The sequence below is a fragment of the Dipodomys ordii genome, unplaced genomic scaffold, assembly GCF_000151885.1.
Source record: "Dipodomys ordii isolate 6190 unplaced genomic scaffold, Dord_2.0 Scaffold67, whole genome shotgun sequence".
In the NCBI taxonomy this organism is placed as follows: domain Eukaryota; kingdom Metazoa; phylum Chordata; class Mammalia; order Rodentia; family Heteromyidae; genus Dipodomys; species Dipodomys ordii.
The window spans coordinates 4168121-4184645 of NW_012267283.1; the positions used below are offsets into that span (position 1 = coordinate 4168121).

Consider the following 16525-nt stretch of genomic DNA (forward strand, 5'->3'; position numbering starts at 1 on the left):
CATGTGAGCTTCCTTTTTTTTTTTTCAGTTTAATGGACTTGGTTTTCCATTTCTCTATTATTAACTTTTATAAAGAAAGAAAAAAAAATGTGTTTTTCACTGTGAGTCACTTCAAAGTATTTTTACAGTGCCAGAGTATTAAAGTGGTGGAGCTATTAAAATCTGTGAGCCAGGCACTGGTGGCTCACACCTGTAACCCTAGCTACTCAAGAGGCTAAGATCTGAAGATCATGGCTCAAGCCCAGCCTTGGCGGGAAATTCTGTGAGATTCTTATCTGCAATTAACCAGCAAAAAAAAAACATTGGAAGTGGAGGTGTGGCTCAAGTGGAAGAGCACTAGCCTTGAGCAAAAAGGTTAAGTAACAACACCCAGGACTTCAGGTTTGAGCCCCAGGACAGGCACCAAAAAAAAAAATAAATTTGCAATGGCTTCCTTAGTAGAATAGTTTTTGTGCTTGAAAATAAGGTGAAAACAGTTTGCTTATATGTGCCATTCCGGTGTTACAGTGGTGGAGTTGGCAGGTGTACCCAGGCCAGTGGGGCTGGACACAGGGTCGGTAGCCCAAAAAGAGTGCTGAATTTCTGCTGCACATGCTTAAGAATGCAGAGAGTAATGCAGAACTGAAGGGTTTAGAGGTAGACTCCCTGGTCATTGAACACATCACATCCAGGTGAACAAAGCACCTAAGATGCGCCATGGAACTTACAAAGCCCATGGTAGGATTAACCCATCCATAAGCTCCCCCTGCCACATTGAGATGATCCTTACTGAGGAGCAGATTGTTCCTAAACCAGAGGAGGAGGTTGCACAGAAGAAAAAGGTATCCCAGAAGAAACTGAAGAAACAAAAACTTATGGCACGGGAATAAATTTAGCATAAAAAATTTTGCTTTACATTGTAGATATTTCATGAATTGAATCTCTTACCGTATCTATGGTAAGAAGTTAAATTCTGGGGCAGTGCTGGGAGGATCAAATCCAAGGCTGCATATTTATTACTTAGTTTTGGTCATGGGGCTTGAACTCAGGGCCTGGGCACTGTCCAGGCTAGCACTCTACCACTTTGAGCCACTTCCAGTTTTCTGGTAGTTAATTGGAGATAAGAGTCTTGTGGACTTACCTGCCCAGGCTGGCCTCCTGAGTAGTGTGAGCTACCAGTGCCCAACTAAGCCTTTTTTTTTTCTGTTCATGGGGCTTAAACTCTGGGCCTGAGCACCACCCCTGAGCTCTTCAACTCAAGGCTAGTGCTCTACCACTTTGAGCTATAGTGCCGTTTCCAGATTTTTCTGGAATAGAAATTTTTCCAGATTTTTTCTGAGTAGTTTATTGGAGACTTAAGAGTCTGAAGGAGTTTCCTGCCAGGGTTAGCTTCAAACCTAGATCTTCAAACTCAGCTCCTGAGTAGCTAGGATTACAAGTGTGAGCCACCAGTGCCCAGCTTAAAATGAGCTTTTACCACTTTTGGATACTCATGGTAATGGTAGGAATAAATTCATAGGACAGGGTGAATGTGTGACCAGGGCAAGTGACCACCAGAAGCTGTACCACTGGAGCACATGCAAGGAGGGAGGCAGCTGGTTGCCAGTGGGAGAGACCACGCTTACTCCTCAAAACCACAAATATAAATCTAAGCCCAAAAGCAGAAGGATGGAACACCCCCACCTGTAGTCATAGAAACTGGAATTTGATTGAATGTGCTGTGGAGGATTAAGCATGATCCATATGAAAGATGGACGTCATCTTAGGCTTTTGGCTTTTCACACCTAAATAGCCCTGAAATTGTAGAAAAGTTTCTATCTAAACAGAATACGAGTAACACTGATGGACTCATGACTATTTCATATAGCACACAGAGAAATATTTATTACTGCAGTTCTTAGGCATCAAATAGATGTTGTGGTTGGATAGGTGTCTTCCAAAGCCCCCCTCTGTTAAAGGCTTGGGTCCCCAGCCCTGCTACCACTGGGAGGTGGTGGAACCTTTAAGAGGGTGAGCCTAGGCTGGGGAGGTTCAGTGGTAGAGTGCTTGCCTTGCATGCATGAAGCCCTGGGTGGGCTGGGAAGGTGGCTCAGTGGTAGAGCGCTTGCCTTGCATGCTCGAGGCCCTGGGTTCGATTCCTCAGCACCACATAAGCAAAAAGGAAAAAGCCGGAAGTGGCGCTGTGGCTCAAGTGGTAGAGCGCTAGCCTTGAGCTGAAGAGCTGAGGGACAGCACCCAGGCCCAGAGTTCAGGCCCCACGACCGGACCCAAAAAAGAAAAATGAAGCCCTGGGTTTGAATCCTCAGCACCACATAAGCAGAAAGAAGCCAAAAATGATGCTGTGGTGCTCAAGTGGTAGAGCACTAGCCTTGAGCTGAAGAGTTCAGGGACAGAGTTCAGGCCCCACGACCAAAAATAAAAAAAAGAGGGGAGCCTAATGGAGGGGGGGTGTATCTTTTGAGTACATACTAGAATCCCTGTGCTTCCTTTTCCTGTCTCTTTGAGGCTGGGACATACTCCTGCTGTGATGTACTGCCTGTCACATGCCCAAAGCAATTGGGCCTAGTGACCATGGGTTAACACCTTTAAAACTATGAACCCAAATGATCCTTCCTTGATTTAAAATTCCTTAAGAGTATCTAGGCTGGAGCCATCCAAACAAAATCAAGCACCAATCTAATTATCCAGAGAAATCTTTGATCCATTCAGGAATTGCCTCTGTGTTCCAGATGCTCCCCCCCCACACCCCACACCCCCCCCCCAAGCAGATAGCACAAATAGGCCCAAGTTCATGTGTGGTAAGCTCAGACTAGAGCCTAGTCTAGAGTCTAGGCTTTCCAATGCTACAGCCCAGCTACTGCCCTGACATCTGCTTTGTGGCTAGACAAGACCAAACACTGAACCTTTCTGGCCCTCTCCCCTGCAATGAGCCAAACAAAGCTACCAGCTTTGTTTTCAGATCAGCTGGTTTTGCTCCCTGTACCTAGATTTACGGTCAATTATCTCCTCATGGTTTTCTAGCTCTGGAGACATTCCTGACTTACCTGCAGATAGAACCCACTTGGAAAACAAGTGATGAGTCTCTGGGTGCTGGTTTTTCCTCATAAACCTCAACTGGTTTGTAGGTAATCTGAGCTGATCACATCACTGTGGCCTAGACAAGAGTGCTTTGCTTTGTCCCTGAGCTCCATGAGAAAAGGAATGATGGACTCTTCATCTAAGAGACCCCAGTGCCAAGGCCAGTATCTGGCTTATAGTAGATCAGCAAAATAAGACGCTGTCTGAAAAATCACATTGAACTTCAAACTGAAGCCAGAGAAAAGTGGGTTGGAATACTCCAAGTTATCCAGCTTCTATGAGCTTCATATACCTATTCAAAATAAAGAGGTGTGATCCAAGTCTGGACTAATGCAGAGACATTTCCAGACATTCCAACTTACTCACAAGTTGATTCCAGTCTTACACAGATCAGAGCTTAGAGATTCATCTTTTTCCTGTAGGAAAAAATACCAATCTACCTACCTCCAAAAAAAAAAATAACAATAATATAAAGGGCTAGGGTATGTTGTTCAGTAGCAGTATGCTGGCCTAGCATGTGTGAAGTCCTTGGATTCCATTCCCAGCATTGCAGGGATGGGGGGGGGGGGTGGGAAGTAAAATAACCAATACTGATGGCTCATGCCTATGATCCAAGCTACTCATAAAACTGAGATCTGAGGATCGAATTGCAAAGCCGGCCCAGGCAACGGACTCCAATGAACCACCAAAAAGGTGGAAGTGAACACATGGCTTAAGTAGTAGAGTGCCAGCCTTGAGTAGAAAAAGGCAATGGAGAGTGTGAAGTCCTGAGTTCAAGCCCTAGTACCAATGCAAAAGAAAAATAAAAAGTAAAAGAATACAAATAATCACTAGCTTCTAGAATAAGAGAATAATAGGTACAGAGGACAAGCAAAAGGATGTCTAGAAGGCTATATCCTCCTCCATCAGTGTTTATGCTACAAAAGAAAGAAGTTTAAATTGGTTCCTTTCTAACAGACAAGCAAGAAATAAAGGAAAAGGAACAACGGATGCAATCACCCTGCCTGTCCGCGGTGTTTCCTTTGCTATTATTGTCAGAGCTCAGAGCCTGTTTTCAAATTGGCCCTGCCTCATCCCAACTCTCCATCTCCCAGTGAAGTCAGAATGTTGGGCTTACTTTTTCTATTGACACAGAGGGCCTGTGAGTCACAAATTCAACAGGATGACTTTGCTGAGTGTGATGGACTGGAAAATGTTCTCTCATCTCAATTTTTTTTTCAAGTAAAGGGGCACACTTATTTTTGCAGCCCTGGAGTGTAGACTTTTTTATTTAGTTGACGTTGGTCTTTCGGAACAGTGGCTAAGGGAGGTCTCACTGTGTTCATACTTTGCCTGTTGGAGTGACATACATTTCCCTCTACCCTCTCCTTCTCCCTTCCTGCTATTATATCTAAAGCAAACAGTCTCAGCACAATAGTTAGATTGCACTTGAATTTGGTGTTTACTTGACATTTACACATTGGCCATGCTGGACAGCTCAGTCATTCCAGAACAGGGCTTCTGCCAGCAAAAACTGTGTCGTACTTTGTCTCTAGGCTGATCCTGATGCAGCTGGACAGTGTTGCTTATGCTGAGTCTTATGCCCAAGTTAGGGTTAGGAGAGAAGGGACCATTCTTCAATCTTCCCAAAAATCTCATATCTGTACAGGGAAGATTGATCATGCCAGTATCACTCTTCTGGCCCCAGTATCCAAATAGGAGAAGGTCTCCTTTCCTATTCTCCCATTTCTTTTCCCCACGATGTAGTTATCAATAGCCACTGTACAGCACTATTATGGGTATAATGCAGGCAAAGTCATTAGGGCTTATTGAGACCTAGAGAAGGTGCTGAGACCACAGGCATACACCTTGCTGAGGTGTGCACTTCTAGATTATAGAAGGGAAGGGGGCCCACAGAAGTACAGGCTATAAGCTTCCATGTCCGTGCTTAGAAGAGGCTTAGACTTGGATAGGAGTCAACACACCTGTTTTCTCATATGGCTCTGCCAACATGTGACATGGATACATTACCTTCCCCTCTCCTTCCCCTCCCCCCCAAGCCTCTGTTTCTCTGCGTGTGTATGTGGGGTCTCTAATTACATTCTAATATTGTACAATTGTCATATTTTCAAAATTTGGAGTAAGTCAAACTTACTGGCATAAAAGTCTGACTTGTCCAAAAACTGATATATGTATGGGTAGATATTTTTAAAAAGTAAAAGGAGGGAGAAAGGGAAGGAAAAAGAGGAGGGAAGAAGAAGAGGAGGAGGAGGAGGTCATAATATTCAGTGCCAGGCAGCACATAGAGTACAATACTGCCAGGTGCCACTGGCTCACACCTGTAATACTAGCTACTCAGGAAGCTGAGATCTGAGGATTCAGGTTCAAAGCCAGCCCAAACAGGAAAATCTATGAGACTCCTATCTCCAATAAACCACCAGAAAAGGCTGGATGTGGTGCTGTGGGCTCAAGCAAAGGAGTGCAAGCCTTGAGCAAATGAAGCTCAGGGACAGTGCCCAGGTCCTGAGTCCTAGCCCTAGGACTGGAAAAAAAAATAAAGAGTATAATACCTTGGACTGGGATGTAATCCAGTGATAGAATGCTTGTTTAGCATTGGGCACCCAGTGGCTCACACCTATAATCCTAGCTACACAGGAGGCTGAGATCTGAGGATTGTGATTCAAAGTCAGCCTGGCCAGGAAAGTCTATGAGACTCTTATCTCCAATTAACCACCAGAAAACCAGAAGTGGTACTGTGGCTCAAATGGTAGAGCACTTGTCTTGAGTTGAAGAGCTCAGGGACAGCCCCCCAGCCCAGAGTTCAATCCCCACAACTGACAGAAGAAAAAAAAAAAAAGGCCCTGGCTTAACTCTAGGCATTGCTGACAGAAGAAAAAAAAAAAGAGGAAACCAAAGATCAATATGATAGTATACATCTGTAATCCTCACACTTGGGAGGCTGAGACAAAAGGATCATGAGTTCCAGGCCAAAATTAAAATATTTCTCTGCGTGTATGTGTGTGTGTGTGTGTAAGTAAACATTCTGATTTTGTTATTGGGTTTTTTTTTATCAGTCTTGGGGCTTGAACTCAGGGTCTGAACTTTGTTTCTAAGATTTTGTGCTCAAGGCTAGCACTTTGTCACCTGAGCTACAGCTCTACTTCTGGCTTTTTGGTGTTTACTTGGAGGTAAGAGTCTCATGGACTTTCTTTCTTTTTTTTGGGGGGGGGTCCGGTCGTGGGGTCTGAACTCTGGATCTGGGCGCTGTACCTCAGCTCTTCAGCTCAAGGCTAGCACTCTACAAATTGAGCCACAGCGCCACTTCAGCTTTTTTCTTTTTCCTTATGTGGTGCTGAGGAATCAAACCCAGAGCCTCATGCATGCAAGGCAAGCACTCTACCACTGAGCCACCTTCCCAGCCCTCTCATGGACTTTCCTGCCCAGGCTGGTTTCAAACCTCAATCCTCAGATCTCAGCCTCCTGAGTAGCTAGGATTACGGTTGTAAGTCATTGATAGCCCAATTCCTATGCTACGGTTTTTTAAAGCTCTAAAGTAGGAATCATTTGTTAAACAAGTATGTACTAAGAATTTACTATGTCTGGTTGGGAATGTGGCTTAGTGGTAGAGTGTTTGCCTAGCATGCATCAAGCCCTGGGTTCAATTCCTCAGTACCACCTAAACAGAAAAAGCTGGAAGTGGCACTGTGGCTCCAGTGGTTGAGTGTTATCCTTGAGTATAAGACGCTTAGGGACAGTGCCCAGGCCCTGAGTTCGAGCCTCAGGACTGGAAATTTTTTTTTAACTCTGTCTATAGGACATTCTGGAATGAGTAAGTTGGGTGGAATCTCTGTACCTTGCAGATGAGACCCTAGCACTTCAATGGTGGCAGAGTACACAGACAAAGTTACATGAAGAGCTCAGCACAGCACCTGTTAACTCTCCTCTAAAGCTGGAAAGTCCCTTCACCCTCTGAACCCTGGAGGGAGAAGAGAGCAGATCCTTCCATTATTCTTTCTAGGAAAGACATTGTCAAGGAGGATACAATGCTTCCACAGTGGCCTTGGATTCAAAACTCCCTTCTGGCCTACTAAACTCAACACAATGGCACAATGGCATCATCTTTCTGGATTTTACAATACCAAAAAGAGCTTTTGTTACCAGATGCCAGTGGCTCACGTCTGTAATCCTAGGTAGTCAGGAGGCGGAGATCTGAGGATCACATAGTTCGAAGCCAGCTCAGGCAGGAAAGCCCATGAGACTTTTCTATAATTAACCACCAGAAGCTGGAAGTAGAACTGTGGCTCAAGTGGTAGAGCCATAGCCTTGAGCACAAAAGCTCAGGGACAGCTCCAGGCCATGAGATCAAGCCCCAGACCTGGCACAAAACAACACAAAACATGATATGAACTCAAGAAATGTGATTCCTGATTTGTATTTGGGCTTACTTAAAAGAGGGTCTGCCAAGTTTTAGGGGAAATCTAGTTCTTGACTATTGAATCTCTATTGACATCGGTTGATTTGGGGTGAAGAACTCCTATGACAGCTGGACACTAGTGGCTCACACTTGGAATCCTAGCTACACAGAAGGCTGAGATCTGAGGATCCTGATTCAAAGCCAACCCTGGCATACAAATCCTAGAAACCAATAAAAAGCTGAAAGCGGAAGCTGAGTGCTGGTGACTCACACTTTAATCCTAGCTACTCAAGAGGCTGAGATCTGAGGATCACAGCTCAAAGCCAGCCCCAGCAAGAAAGTCCATGGGACTCCTATATCCAATTAAACACCATAAAACTGTAAGTGGAGCTGTGGTAGAGCAAAAGAGCTCAGGGACAGCAACCAGGCACTGAGTTCAAGCCCTAGAACTGACAAAAGAAGAAAGAAAGAAAGAAAGAAAGAAAGAAAAGAAAGAGAGAGAAAGAAAGAAAGGAAGGAAGAGAGAGAAAGAGAAAGAAAGAGAGAGAGAGAGAAAGGAAGGACGGAAGGAAGGAAAGGAGGGAGGGAGGAAGGAAGGCAGGAAAGAAGGAGGAAAGGAAGCAAGCAAGCAAGCAAGGAAAGAAGCAAGGAGGAAAGGAGGAAGGAAGGAAGGAAGGAAGCAAGTAAGCAAGCAAGGAAAGAAGCAAGGAAGGAAAAGAAGGAGGGAGGGAGGCAGAGGAAGGCAGGAAGGAAGGAAGGAAGGAAGAAAAAAGCGAGGCTGGAAATTGGAGGTATGGCTCAACTGGTAGAGAGTTAGCCTGGAGGGAAAAAGTCAAGGAAGAGGGCAGAGCCCCAACTGGCACATACACACAAACAAAACTACTAGGACAAGTCATTTCAGTCTTCAAATCCAAAGCATTGCATCCTATTCCTACAGTGGATACTGCAGAAACCATTTCAAGTTATATTCAGTCTTTTTTTTGGGGGGGGGGTCCGGTCGTGGGGCCTGGGCGCTGTCCCTCAGCTCTTCACCTCAAGGCTAGCGCTCTACCACTTGAGCCACAGTGCCACTTCCAGCTTTTTTTCTTTTTGCTTATATGGTGCTGAGGAATCGAACCCAGGGCCTCTGGCATGCAAGGCAAGTGCTCTACCACTGAGCCCCCTTCCCAGCCCTATATTCAGTCTTATTGAGAGGAAAACTAATATCAATGCTACCTTTCATATCTAATGTCTCACTGCTCACAGCTGCCCGTGGGACCCACACATTCATAGACCAATGTTACTAAGAAGTACAAGGGTAGATGGGTAATGTGCTTATGGTCATGGGGCTAGAAACAGGCAACACAGAGCCAGGATTCCAAATCCTTGGGTGTCAACAGCCACCTGTCTCCACTACAGTCTTTTTCTTTTCTTTTTTAGCCAGTCCTGGGGCTTGAACTCAGGGCCTAGGCACTGTCCCTAAGCTGCTTTTGTTCAAGGTGAGTGCTCTACCACCTGAGCCACTGCTCCACTTCTGGCTTTTTCTGAGGGGCTTATTAAAGAATCTTAGGGACTTTGCTGCCCAGGCTGGCTTCCAACCACGATCCTCAGATCTCAGCCTCCTAAATAGATAGGATTACAGACAAGCGCCACCAACACCCAGCTTCTACCACAGTCTTTTTTTTTTTTTTTTTTGGCTGGTCTTGGGGCCTGAACTCTGGGCCTGGACGCTGTCCCTGAGCTCTTCAGCTCAAGGCAAGCACTCTACTACTTGAACCACACTACCACTTCCAGTTTTCTGGTGGTTTATTGGAGATATGAGTCTCACGGACTTTCCTGCCTGGGCTGGCTTTGAACCATGATCCTAAGATCTCAGCCTCCTGAGTAGCTAGGATTACAGGCATGAGCTACCAGCTCCTGGCTTCCACCACAGTCTTAAGCATGCTTTTATTCCTTCATCTCTTCATCTCCCATAAACCAGAAAGTTCTGGGAAATACAACTCCTAAATAGGATTATAGCAAGATGACTCAAAAAGTTAAACTCAGATAATGATACCTGGGAGCTACATTCAGATAAGCCAAAGATATTGCTATGTCCTTGAAGGAAGCCCCAGTGACTTTCTATTACAATGGAAAACTTAACAAAATGAAATATCAGAACACAGAAAAACAGAGCGTTTTCCCTCAAGAGCTTGGTTGGCTAAATTTAGTCAGTAGAAAAACTCATCTGCCTGTTGCCAGTGGCTCAAGCCTGTAATCCCAGCTATTCAGGAAGATGAGATTGAGCACTGAGGTCAAAGCAAGCCCATGCAAGAAGTCCATGAGACTTTCATCACCAAAATCAGTGGAGCTATGGCTCAAGTAGTTGAGTGCTAGCAAAAAAGTTCAGAAACAGATAGCACCCATGCCCAGAGTTTAAGTCCCAGGACCAGCACACACACACAAATACACACACTACAAATCATCAGTAACTGACTACATCAACAGACCTTAAATTCTGAACAGATTACCTAATTCTGAACAGATTAATCTCTTGAATATCTGTTATAAAGTCTGGAATTTTTCTCAGATTAATTTCCTCAGGTTTTCTCCCTCCTTCAGAAGGCTTCTGATTGGCCTTCGATATGAGAAGGGTGTGTCTAGATTTGAATTACCAGAACACAGTATGAGATACTTGGCTGCTACCAGGACTTTTATTTTTCCTTCACTTTTCTTTTTTTGGCAGTAATGGGGTTTGAATTTATGGCCTCATATTTTCTAGGCAAGTACTCTGATACTTGTGGTGGGTTTTTTCTTCTTCATTTTTTTTTCCTTCATGCTGATCCTAGGGCTTGAACTCAGGGCCTGGGCTTTTTCTCTTTTTGAACATTGCTACTGGCCACCTGCAGGGCACTCTCCTGATCAGGAAGAACATTCAAATCAATTAACAAACATTATGTGAAAAGGAAGCATGGGTGAATCGAATACATTGTTAATTTTTTAAAATCACTTCTCTGGCTCACTCAATGTACATAATGTCACATTGGTAAAAATAAGCTACCTTCTTGTCCAACCCACAAACTGAGAAGAAAATTAAACACAGAATGGCTTGCTTCTTGTTTGCATTTCTCAGGGTGTGAAGCATTTATTTCGAAGAGTTGCTTATTCTTAAATGTCAAAGTACAGGATAATAAGCAACTTTCCATAATGCAAAACCGTTTTACCTTTAGTCTAAAGGAACATATTGTCCTACCCTAAGAATTCAAGGCATAAAGGCTTTTACATGAAGAATTTTGAGACTACAATGTCAATTCTCTTTGGGGATTAATTCTCCTCCTCGCAGCAACAGTAAAATGTGGTAAACCAGAGCAAGAAGATGATTCCAGCAACGAGTTTCTCTGGCCAATTTGTTTTCTTTGTTAATTCATTTAGATTCTTCTAATATTTAAATTTAATACTTTCAATTTTTCTAGGATTGGATTTTCAGATGTTTCCTCAGACTAGCCTAGATCTCTCCATCTTTCCCCAGTCTCCTGAGTGCTGGGAATACAGCTGTCTATCACCATGCTGGGCAGCTAGCTCATTCTATTTATTTTCTTGCCGATCCTGGGGCTTGGATTTAGGGCCTGGGCACTGTTCCTGAGCCTCTCTCTCTCTCTGTGCTCAAGGCTAGCACTCTACCACTTGAGCCACAGTGCTACTTCTGGCCTTTTCTGCTTATGTGGTACTGAGGAATTGAACCCAGAGCTTCATTCCTGTTAGGCAAGTACTCTACCACTAATCCACATTCCTAGCTCTCTCATTTACTTTAAAATCTGATTTCCAGTGCCCATAGTATCCAGAGGGTACTTCTGGTGATCTTAACAATAAAATCAGGCAGATTGAAGATAGCTAATTTTAGCCTCAAAATTTCTTTTTTGTTGTTGTTGGTCATGGAGCTTGAACTCTGGGCCTAGGCACTGTCCCTGAGCTCTTCAGCTCTACCACTGCAGCCATAGCACCACTTCCTGTTTTCTGGTGGTTAATTGAGATATGAGTCTCATGGACTTTTCTGGCCAGGCTTGGCTTTCAATAGCAATTCTCAGATCTCAGCCTCCAGAGTAGCTAGGATTACATGCGTGAGCCACGGGTGTCCGGCTAGCCTAAACTTCTTTACACAAAAGAAACTTGTTGCCAAGTACTTTACCATTAAAAACAACTATCCTATACTTTGACATTTAAGAAAGTAACTTTATGCTGGGGGCCGGTGGCTCACGCCTGTAATCCAAGCTACTCAGGTGGCTGAGACCTGAGGATCACCATTCAAAGCCAGCCCTGGCAGTTAAGTCTGTCAGACTTTTATCTCCAATTAACCACTAGAAAACCAGAAGTGGCACTGTGGCTCAAGTGATAAGAGTGCTTGCCTTGAGCTGAACAGCTTAGGGATAGTGTACAGACCCAGAGTTCAAGCCTCATGACTGACAAAAAAAAAAAAAAAACATTATTTTTTTTTTCTTTTGCTAGTACTAGGGCTTGAACTCAAGGCCTGGGTGCTGTCTCTAGCTTTTCCATTCAAGGCTGACACTCTACCATTTGAGCCACAGATCCACTTCTGGCTTTTGGGGGTTAAGTGGAGGTAAAAGTCTCATGGAAACTGGGTGCAGGTTGGCTCACACCTGTAATCCTAGCTACTCAGGAGGCTGAGATCTGAGGATCACATTTCAAAGCCAAAGCCAGCCTGGGCAGGAAAGTCCCTGAGGCTCTTATCTCCAATAAACCACTAGAAAACTAGAGATGGCACTGTGGCACAAGCGGTAGAGTGCTCACCTTGAGCTGAAGAATTGAGGGATAGCGCCCAAGCCCAGAGTTCAAGCCCTACAACTGACAAAAAAAAAAAGTCTCATGGACTTTCCTGCCCAGTTGGCTTTGAACCTGGATCCTCTGATTTCAGCCTTCTAAATAACTAGGATTATAGGCATGAGCCACCAGGGCTCATCTCTTTCAGTTATTATAAAGATATACACTAGGGTTACAGGTTTGTAAGTCAGGGAATGAGTACATTTCTTTTTTTTTTTTTGGGGGGGGGGTCCAGTCGTAGGGCCTGAACGCTGTCCCTCAGCTCTTCACCTCAAGGCTGGCGCTCTACCGCTTGAGCCACAGCTCCACTTCCGGCTTTTTTCACTTTGCTTATGTGATGCTAAGGAATCGAACCCAGGGCCTCAGGCATGCAAGGCAAGTGCTCTACCACTGAGCCACCTTTCCAGCCCTAATGAGTACATTTCTTATCAAGCATTGTAGCCTCCTCCTTCGTTTCCCCTTCCCATCCTCCCCCCTCAACACGTTTTTCTTAATATCTTTTTAACATTCCAAAACAAGCTTCTAACACTAAAATGCTGAATTTAACAAACTGCTGTCCAGAGAAGTTGTTCAAGGATCATTGAGGTAATCCTATTTATTTTAGATTTTTTTAATAGCTTAAAGGATGTGTTGAGCCTAAGTTTTTGTGCAAATGATGTAATTCAAGTGATCCAACCTAAAAGTTCATGAACAAGATTTTAATTAAATTTCTGAGAATTGATTTTTAAAATGTCTGTAATTCATTTTCTGCTCTAAAAACTTCAATACCCCACGTTTGGGTTTTGAAAGGCAAATGAATTTGGCTGCGGAAGAGTTGACTCTCTCCATTTGGTTTTGGTTTGAATTTTGGTTATTTTTGTGTTTTCAAGTTTTTTAATTCAATGCTTGGCCAGGACTGTTCTTTCACTTCATCCAATAGTTTTATTTTTTTAAGGAACAGGGTTGAGAGGGATTTTATTCTTTTTCTTTTTGCCAGTCCTGGGGCTTGAACTCAGGGCTTGGGCCCTATCCCTGAGCTTCTTTTACTCAAAGCTAGCACTCTACCACTTGGGCCACAGCACCACTTCTGGCTTTTTCTGTTTATGTGTATTGAGAAATTGAACCCAGGGCTTCATGAGTGGTAGGCCAGCACTCTACCACTAAGCCACATTCTCAGCCCTCCCCTTTTTTTTTTTTGGTGGTGGTGGGGAGGTCTGGTCGTGGGCCTAAACTCTGGGCCTGGGCTCTGTCCTTCAGCTCTTCAGCTCAAGGCTAGTGCTCTACGACTTGAGCCACAGAGCCACTTCTGGCCTTTTCTGCTTATGTGGTGCTGAGGAATCGAACCCAGGGCTTCACACCTGTGAGGCAAGCACTGTGCCACCTTCCCAGCCCTCAGCCCTCTTTTTTAATAAAGCTTTCTAATGAAGGAAAAAAAGGGGTGAAAAATGAAGTTCCCTGCCTATGAACTTTTAAGGATGCATTTGGATAAGGGCAGGCTCCCCTCAGTTGCATCCCATCAGTTCTACTCATTTCACTCATTTTGCAACAGGCTTATAGGGAGTAGCAGCAACTCTTCCAAATGAGTGTCAAAGCAGGCACCCCACTGCTTCATTAGACTTCAGAAGACAGGACTACCTCAAAGGGGGCTCATTGAATGAGGGACAATTGAGAGGGCTTTGGTTCAGCATCAATGGCTCATGCCTATAATCCTAGCTACTCAGGAGGCTGAGATCTGATGATTGTGATTTAAAGACAGCCACAGGCTAGCAAGCCTATTTGATCCAATTTATCACCAAAAAGCTGCAAGTGGAAGTGAAGGTGTGTCAAATGGTATAAAGCCAACCTTGAGCAAAGCAAGAGCTTTGCTTAAAAGCTAAGCAAGAGTGCAAATCTCAAAAGGGCCTTTGGAGTTCGAGTATGATGAGGGTCTTTCATTTCAGACAGAAAAACAATCGAAAGGGCACACCATGTATTCAGGGATTTGCAGGAACATACAGTGAAAAGTTTAAGGATGGTGGGGTTTGTCTCTAGAAAAGATTCTGGAAAGAATTTGGAGGGCTGGATTAAGAAGCCTTCAGTGAAGCAGCCAGGTAAGCCGGCATGTTTCTCCTGGGATGGAGGAAAACGGTAAAGAGGAGTTGGGAGCTACAGCCATAATAGGAAGCTACAAAAAAGCCCTGGGAAATGGGAAGCAAATGGAGGTGCTTAGCAATGGAAATGGATAAATCAGTAGATGCCTATGTGCCCAAGTCAAAGAAAAGAAGGAAGGAATTGAGAGAAATCAATGTTTTGTTTAGGAAGCTGAGGAAGTGATGAAATTGTAAGAGTCTTGGGCCAACTGTGGTTCTGGTAAGAAACTGGATTAATGAGCTTATAGTGGAGAGCTGGAGAACAGCTTCCGACTAAGGGACTGCTCAAGAAGGAAAAGTACATTACTCATTCATTCAACAAATACAGAGCATGACCATGTACTGGGCGGGCACTAAATTGGAACTTGCCTAAAACAATAGCTCCTCTCCTTCCAGCCTTTATTTATGTGATATTAAAAGCTACTATGTATGGATTGGCCAGGCCTGTATTCAATACTTTAGATGATCTAATTAGATCTTTGTCACTCCAAAACATAGATATCCCCATTTTATAGACAAGGAACCAGGAAACTGAGGTCAGTTGCTTACCCAATTAGCAAGCAGCGGAGTCAGATTAGGAAATCTGGTATCAAAGCTTACCTTTTTTCTTTCCACTTTCTTTTCTCTGACAAGGTCTTACTATGTAGACCAAACTGGTGATCTTCCTACTCAGCCTGCTAAATATTAGGATACAGGTGTGTGTACTGCCATACCTGGCTTCTAAAGCCCACTTTCGTAAGCCTGTACCGTAAGACTGAGGTTAAAGTCAAGCATGGTAGCACCTACCTGTAATCCCAGAAAGCGAAGGAAAGATAAGGCCAGAACAGGTTAATACAGCGAGATCTTGTCTCAAAACAAAACCACCACAAAGACCACTAAGGTTAAAAGAAGGCTGTTTTATAGGGAGATGGAAATGGAAGCTAAGAATACCTTGGACCCCTTGTGAAAGTTGCAAAGCCCTCCCTCTATTATCAGTAAGGATTTCATTTCAAAGCCATTCTGGTACAGAAAATCATCCCTTGCTTTTGTATCTTGTCCTGCGTCCACTATGCAGAACACAGGCCAGGACCTGCCTCTCCACTCTCCCCCTCCCCCCCCCCAGTATCCAATATGTCCAGATGCACGCCCAATTGCAGGTACTAGGTTCTGGGCCTTTAAAATATCATTGTTATTAGAATGATGATGTACAGGGGGTTACGGTGTCATGCATCAGGCTGTGTGTACATTTTTTGGGTAATGTTCCCCCTTTCTTCACTCCTGAGTTCTGCTTGTAAAACATTCAGAACATCTCTTCACCCCTCTTCAGCTCTATGAACCCCCTCCCCAGCACTAATGGCTTCTATCACTCTACTCTGCCAATTAATGCAGTTTGTGCTGGAAAAAAAAAGTATTTTACAATGCAAAGACATTAATAATTAACTTCCATACCACAAAACTTGTAATATCAGTTTGCTGGAATAAAAGTCACCAGTATTTAATTCTTCTTTAAAGGGTGTCTTCTATTATTATTATTTTAGAGTGCAATTTAGTCATCAAAGGTTTACTCAGCCTCATGTTTATAAATTATATAGGGCAGGGATTTAACTCTTCTGGCCCTACCTGTTCTGAAAAGAGGGAGGGTCATAACCCTGTTGTCACGGCCGGCACCTGCCTTGGAAAGAGATGATTTGTGAACTAGAAGTCCTTACCTCTTTTAGAAATCTGGGGTGAGTACAGATTTCCTTTTATGATGCAATCAGAAGAACCAGATAGTTGCCTGCCACTTAAGAGGCATTGGTTTTTATCACTCAGAAGGCTGTTTGGAAAGTTCATCTTTTTTGAGTTTCAGAATTTTGTCTTGATTAGATGACATAATAGTGGCTTTCCCAATTCATCTGTGAACTATAGTTGTTGTTGTGTGTGTGTGTGTGTGTTTCAATTGTGGTCGTTTCGGGTTGGTTTTGGTGAGCGGGAAGGGCTACTGCCTTAGGTAAATAAAAGCCAAGTCGGATGACTCTGGTAAAATGGATTACCCGAGCCATAAGCTCCAAATCCAGATTTACATGTATAAATCCCAAGGGTGATGGCTGCCAATCAAAAGCTCCTCCCACTTCACTGGGGTTTAGGGACCCTGACCTTAATGGCGGGGGGGGGGGGGGGGGTTTTCCCCAGTAGCCCACCAGTGGGTCTTTGC

The 16525-nt window shown here is 44.0% G+C and overlaps 1 long non-coding RNA gene across 1 annotated transcript; it reads right to left on the bottom strand.

Annotated features, from left to right (window-relative positions):
- Window positions 1–774: 774 nt before the first annotated feature.
- On the bottom strand, window positions 775–16378 carry LOC105990794. The gene is made up of 3 exons (XR_001175332.1): window positions 16365–16378; window positions 7724–7730; window positions 775–851 (listed from the first exon to the last, which is right to left on the bottom strand). It is a non-coding gene; the product is annotated as an uncharacterized LOC105990794 (long non-coding RNA).
- Window positions 16379–16525: the final 147 nt, after the last annotated feature.